This window comes from Myotis davidii, unplaced genomic scaffold (genome assembly GCF_000327345.1).
Source record: "Myotis davidii unplaced genomic scaffold, ASM32734v1 scaffold281, whole genome shotgun sequence".
In the NCBI taxonomy this organism is placed as follows: Eukaryota; Metazoa; Chordata; class Mammalia; order Chiroptera; family Vespertilionidae; genus Myotis; species Myotis davidii.
Window position 1 is genome coordinate 1651863 of NW_006293784.1, and position 7605 is coordinate 1659467.

The 7605-nt window shown below is 34.5% G+C and overlaps 1 protein-coding gene across 1 annotated transcript in view; it reads right to left on the minus strand.

The window, feature by feature from the left end:
- Window positions 1-7486, minus strand: part of HIF1A (hypoxia inducible factor 1, alpha subunit (basic helix-loop-helix transcription factor)) — a 46044-nt gene extending 38558 nt beyond the window's left edge. The window contains exon 1 of the mRNA XM_006767643.2: window positions 7472-7486. The gene's annotated coding sequence lies outside the window, so the exon portion shown is untranslated. The remainder of the gene's footprint in view (window positions 1-7471) is intronic.
- Window positions 7487-7605: the final 119 nt, after the last annotated feature.

The window sequence follows — 7605 nt, forward strand, 5'->3', positions numbered from 1 at the left end:
GACTACCTAAAAGGAAAAACTATGAGCTCAGTAAAAAGATTAGTGGTTGCCAAGGGTTCCACAAGTAGGGAAGGTGGAACATGGGATTTTTAAATGTCAATGAAGCTATTCTGCATGATACAGATGTAATGGTATGATACCAATGTAATGGCGGATTCATGTCATTATAAATTTGTTAAAACCCATAGAATATACAACAAAAAGAACGAACTCTAACAAACTATGGATTTTAATTAATAAGAATGTATCAAATTTGGCTCGTTCATTATAATAAGCTACACCAATAAAAGAGAAAGATATAAATTGGCCGTACCTTCGTGATGCCCACCAGCCAATCAGGAGTGAGTATGCAAATCAACCCAACAAAGATGGTGGGTTAATTTGCATATGCAGACGCTGAGCAGCAGGGGGCGTTCAGCACTGCCCCAGCTGCTCCTGTCCTCTGCGCAGCATGGGAAGACGGAAAGACAGCTCTGGTCAGAACGAAGGCGGTGCCGGCAGCCAGGGGAAGGAAGGCCCATGCTTGCACGAATCTTCATACATCAGGCCTCTAGTATGTAATATAACTTATGCTGTTCCACAAATCATATATATAATTATTAAATTTTAAAATTAAATTGTTTTTACTTAGGAATAGAAGAGACATGATAACTACCTTCAGATATTTTAAAAGGATGTTATATGGAAGACAGATTTAGCAATTTATGCAACTCCAGCAATTAGTAAGTGGGAGTTACAACATGGCAGGGCTTTGCTCAACAGAGTTAAAGCAGTGTTAAAGGTAAACTCTATCAGAATTTTAAAACTTATTAAGAAAAAGCATATTCTGGATCATCTAAATGATCTCTATATAGGTCTATATTCTTGCTACAAGCCTTCTGCGTTTAAGGTTGCATTTAATTATGATTAATTTTGTACCAAATGAACAGGGTTACATTTTTTGTGGTACACTTAAATTGAGGTCACTGGGCACATCTCAGAAGAATACAGAGATTACTTATCCCCTGAAAGAGATCTAAACATTAGTTAGGATTGAGAAATACTGGAATAAAAAACTTTCTAACATTTTAAGCTAGACAGACTATGTTGTGAGAGTGTTTTTTGAGTGTCTTAAGAAAATTCTTAAGGCCAAATTAGTAAATACGACTATAGAAGATGCTCCTGGGATGGTTTATATTAAAGTAATGAAAGTTAAATCCTAAAGTCAATATTTTGCAAGAACCTCTAACTTAAAACCACCTTGTACTAAAAAAATTGTTTTTAAAAAAGGTACATGTTATAGATAATCAATTAACACTCAAAACTGAATATTCAACTGTGGCTTGAGCCATCAAGAATTCAATGTTTTCTTGGCAAGTTAGATGCACAGAATAAATGAATGTATAACAATCTGTTATGGATTGGAGTGGTTAGATGCTAGAGTAGTGGTCAAGGGTTGAAAAAAAATTCTGAACCATTGAAATAAATCACCTTATTTACAGTATCCAAAAAATACCCCTTCTTCCATTCACAGTGAATGCTTTGACTACTGGTTTGACATATAACCCATTTAAACATTTTAGCTACATTCTCTGCAAAGGCAGGCAATTTCCAACTCTTTTCTGCGAACATGTTAAATAAAAGACATTTAATGAATTGATAACAAAAGAAAAGTAGGCTTTCTTAATTTCCCAACTTTGACAGCCAATTAAACACCCTTGAGAATATATTCCTTCCTTTACTATTACAATATGGAAAAATGATTATTTTAGGATAACATGTACATACCAAAAACAAACAAACAGAAAACAAATAACCCCTTCATTTAATCTGCAAAAACCAGATATTCATGGGAAAAAGTATCAACATAGAGGGAAAGCAGCACTAACTATTCTACAACTATTATAAGTTCACAATAGTTTGAACCAAAGGGACTACACATCAGCCTTTGTCAGATTGTCCCAAAGAAGGCTTGAATGAGTCTGACTGAGCAGTAGCTACAGATTTCAAGAAAGTAAAACTCTTCTGAAAACAACTAAACAATTACAATATTAATGTAATAATAGCTCCTAATTAATTAAGTCCTTACTTTGTGCCAAGAAATGTTTTGTTTCATATGGGTTAATATCTCTTTTATCCTCATGACAATGCTTATAATAAGGCAATTATTCTTACTGTAATTTACAGATGAAGAAAGTGAGATGTAGAAAGAGGAAAAAGCAACTGGTGAAAAATCACAGTATAAGGCAAACTAAGCAGCCATCTCTAGAGCCTAATCTTTTAGCCATTAGTCATTACTATCTCTTTCTTAAGGAACTGAAATGAAAACCCTAATCATCCATGGTAGAAGAGACTTAAGCTTCCCACAAGGCAAAGCCAGAATGACTATTCTTGGTAGAAAACTCTATAGGATATGAACTCAAGTGATTTGCAACAAAAACCTATACCCCATTCTCTGTCTCTGGATCTGTTTTTGTTCATCAGTTTATGTTGTTCATTATATTCCATAAATGAGTGAGGTCATGTGATATTTATCTTTTTCTGACTGGCTTATTTCACTTAACATAATGCTCTCCAGCAGCCACTAACTTTTAACGTACCTTAAAGTAGGATACTGAGTTACTTTCAAGGGCAAGTATATGTTACCCAGCAGTATTTATTAACAAAAAGTTTACTAGCCTGGTTCTACCATGACAGTTGAGATCAGCTGAACAACTAAAAGATTACATCTTGGGGACCGTTTTCTTATAAAAACAAGTCATTTCAAGTATTGTACAAATCTTTTAAAACAAAGTTACTAGTTAAATGGGACTTACCGACAATAGAATAGGTATAGAATATTTTAAACAGTAAGCATTTTTCCAGAAAAAAAACCAAAAGCAAAAAACCCTGGCAAACCAAATTTTTCTAAGTCACTAGGAAAACTTAATTCCTATTTTAGAGGTGCTTAACCTTACTTCTGATAAAGCTTCCACTGGCAACTGTTCTCTGTTGTTAACTTTAAGTTGGTTAACAAACAAACCCTTAAAAATACAATCACTTCAACACATCCATTAAAATGACTACAATGAAAAAAACCTCAAAGAAAATATCAATAACAAGTATCGAGGAGGAAGTGAACAAAACCCATGTGCACTGTTGGTGGAAAAATAAAATGGTGTCGCCACTACTGGAAATAAAACAGTATGGTGGTTCCTTCCAAAATTAAAAAATAGAGTTACCACATGATCCAGCAATCCCACTTCTGGAAATAGAATCACAGTTGAAATTAAGATCTTGAAGAGATGCTTATAAACTCATGTTCACAGCAGCACTATTCACAATAACCAACAGGTGGGAGCATCTGAAGTATTCATGGAAAGATGAATGGTTAAACAAAATGTGGTATACAACAGAATATTATTCAGTCTTATAAAGGAAGGAAATTCTCACACTTGCTACAATAAAGATTAACCTTGAGGACATTACATTTAATGAAATAAACCAGTCAACTGTATGATTCCACTTATAGGCAGTATTTAGTAGTCAAATCCATAGGAAAGAAAAGCAGAATGATGGTTGCCAGGGACGATGAAGAGGGGAAAATTGATAGTAGCTGTTTAGTGGTTGTAGAATTTCAATTTTACAAGATGAAAGAATTCTGGAGATTGGTTACACTTAAATGTGAATATATTTAACACTATGGAATTATACACTAAGAAATGATTAAGATGGGAAATTTTATGGGTCTTTTTAAAAAAAAACAATTAAATTTATATTTTACATATTATATTTTTCTAAAAAAGGTCAGATCTGGCAAACTGATATGGATTTATTTATTTTTAGTGCAAAACCCACAAATTTCTATATAAAACTCAATGGACTTACAAAAATAGTTAATTCTTCATGCTCCAGGAGACACAAAAGGATACAATTATTTTTAAAATTCCAAGACCTATAGTTAACTTAAAAAGTCTCATCATACTTTTACCAAAAATACTGAGCAACAAGAAGATTGGCTTATCTTAGTTTCAAATTCTTTTTCTAATCCTCTAGTTAAGCAGAAAACATACACAGCACTTCCACAAGTAGCAGAAGACTGAGTAAAATCCATCAACTGAATAATTAGTTCCAACACTAAAAAATAAATAAATAAAAGAAACAAACAAAAAAGAAAATGTTCTTTTTATGAGTTAAGATCAGTTTCTTAATAGAAACGAATCCAACAACACATTTAAATTAGATTATTTCTTCTAGTTGAGAAAGGCATGTTAACAATCTTAGATAAGATTTTAATCTTTTTAAAGAAATACCTAAAATTTTAAAAATTATATTTTAAGACACATCTATGAACAAGCACAGTAATCTAACCCAACTTTTTTTTTAAATTGATTTCAGAGAGGAAGGGAGAATGAGAGAAAGATAGAAACTAATAATGAGAGTCATTGATCGGCTGCCTCCGGCACACCCCACACTGGGGATCCAGCCAGCAACCAGGGCATGTGCCCTTACTGGGGAATCAAAGGGTGATCTCCTGGTTCATAAGTCGATGATCAACCACTGAGCCATACTGGCCAGGCAAACCCAACTCTAACATGTATGCGTAACAGTTTTTAATTTCACCACCAAACACATTATTGCAATTTCTTTAAAAAATAAGTGAGAGTAATCCTCCTGCACTTTCTTAGACACTATTGTTAATATACAACAAAAATGTAACCACAAAAATCTTAACCTTGAGCCTAACTAAATACCAATGAGCTGCAAAGATGATGGAAGTCAGCATGTAGAAAGATTGAAAGATTGGGCATTCTCCAAACTGCACAAAATGCTTTACAGTGGAACACATGAACCACCACAATTTATCAGTCTAAAACAACATACATCAGTTAACAAAAACATGTGGAAGAGTGCACTAATATTGATTTCATACAAATTGAGCCACGAAAATTAGACTAATAATACAGGCTTGAAGCTTTGCCCTGAGATGGAAGCCAATGGTCTTAACCCTATGGAAATTCATAAGTGAAGGTCAGTTTTTCTCTCAGGTAGGTTCATATACTTTACTGGAAGCACTTTACCAACTTATGTTTAGCAAAAATTAACTATTTATAAAATTACTAAACTGTAGCATCAAAAGTGTTTTAAGTTACTGCCAGTCCTAACACAGCCTTGTCTTGCACAATACCTTGTTGAAAAGATCTGTGTGACTAGAATGTATTCATGACTCTAGTTTCTAAAGTCCAGAGTAAATTAAAAATAACCTATTTGGGGAGAAAACAATGGGTAATAAACTGTGAAGGGAAACTAGAATAGACAAATCAGATGCTCAAAAAATAATTGCTGCTAGATGCCAACATAACCTAGGAATGTACTGTTTTAACCAGAAAGAACCCCTTTTAAAGCTGTGAATCCAATGTTTGTCTTTTCATTTTAGGAGGCATAGAAAAGATGTATGAGGTGATGAGAAGAGGAACTAGAACAGATATTTGGAAGAATTTGCAAGAGCTTTTAAGTGCACGGAAGTGTAAAGGTTCTAGTTTAAATGCTTTTTTCCCCCAAGTACTCAGTGTTACCAAGACTCCTAAACTAGGCACTGGGCATTATCTCATTCAATCTTCACAATAACTGCTAATTTAGCCATTATTGCCATCACCTCAAAACGAGGATATAGGCTCAGAAGCATTTAGTAATTTGCCCAAGCTCACAGAGCTAAGCAAGTGAAAAGGGTGGATTCTAACTCAGAGGTGTTTGGCTCAAGATTCTATGCTCTTAACCACCAAACAAGTCTTCAAACAAGTGGAAATCAAAGTAAAATTGAAACAAGAAAAAAGTTATTAATCAACTAGAGAGGTTCTTGATTTTTTTAATGACCTAAATTAAAGAGGAAGTTAAGGAATGTTCATTCTCAGAGATTTTACTTTAATGACCCAATAACTATTTTGAAAAACTTCGAAGGAGTCTGGTCTGAAACCTGAAACCTAACGATGAGCCTTTTGACATTGCTTTGAAATCTAAAAATCTGTATCAATGTGCTATTAAATAAAGCCAGTCCCTACCCCTAAGGAAGCAACATCAAGGCCATATGTTATATCTATTATAACCATACCCATCCTCTGTTTTTATTTCTTCTAATTCTTCAACTATGATTTTCCTAGACCTTCTTTTAAAAAGACAAATTTGTCTCCCTCACCCAGATACTGGAGGCTCATTTAAAATGGAAAAATTGTAAGGAGTAAAACCCCTGCTCCTCAATCTCTGTTACCTTTTCAAAAGTCTAAAAATTATTAGTTAGAAAAGGCCAAAAGGAGACATCGTTAACAAACAGCACCTAAAATTGTTAAGTAGCCACCATTTATTAGGTGTTTAACTCAATTTCTCAGTTTTAAGAACCTCTGTATTAAGAAATACGATTCAATCTGGTCCAATTTTTGCTAAATTTTCAAATGAGAAAAAGTTTGAAATAATAGATGGGACTGAGGAAAATCTAAGAACTAAGTTAAGAGTTGGAGTGATGCATAATAGCTAATTAATCCACTTATGTTAAAACCACTTAGAAAATTCTCAACTGATGAATTACAAAGGACAAATAAGTACAATATTGCCTATGAAAAGGAAGTGATTGGTGCATAACTTGATGCACAGTATTTAGTATGATTCGGCATATAAAACGGACTGAAAATTGGCACTACACAAAGGTAATCTGCCTTAGGTTTACAATATAACAGCCGCATCATTTCATCAAAAGCACTGTGATCACTTCTGCAAAATTAACTGCAATTTATTTTTGGTAACTCTTGGAAGTAAGTCTAGACCTGTTTAATCACTTTTTAAGTTTTATAAGTGCTTTCTCCCGTGTATACAAAATGAGAACTTATCTTGAATTCGGTAAATAATTGATCTTGAATTTTGGTCTTACTGAATAAGGAACAAAAAGGGACCTACAAAATAGCGAGAACATAGACAAGTTTATCTTCTGCTGATACTGATTAGGGAAATTAATCTCTCCTTGAAGAGTGGAAGGACTGAACAGTAAAGCCAATGTACTAACCATAACTCTTACTATAAGTCTTCCATTCCTTAAAATGATTTCCTCAAAGGCTAAAATAACAAATTGGATCAAACGGTGTGTGTGTGTGTGTATGTATGTATGTATGTATGTATGTGTGCGCGCGCGCGTGTATGTATGTGCGTGTGTGTGTTCGAGCGCGCGCTGGGTGTAGGGGTGTCCCTCTTAATCCCACCAGTTCCCCTAACAATTCTTAATCCTGTAACATACCACCACCTAGACTCAAACTTCAAGGTTTTGTTAAAACTTGCACGAAGTTCCAACAGAATGATTATTTCCTTCGGATATTTTTGAAGATCTTCCTTTACTCTACTTCATTCGGGAAAATGGGACCGTTCTAACATTTCTAGTGATGCGTTTCATTTGCTCTGGTCACATTCCGTCCGTCCCCCCCTCCCCCCCAATCTCATTAAAAATGTTGGCCTAAATACAAACAGCCGCTACCTTCTCACAAAAACACTTCCAAGAATTAATGAGGCACATCTCCATTCCTAACGTCTGGGCTCTCCTGACAGACAGGAGACCGAGTGTCCAACGCTGGTGTTCTCTTTAAAATGTTGCCATTTCTCTAACCCCCC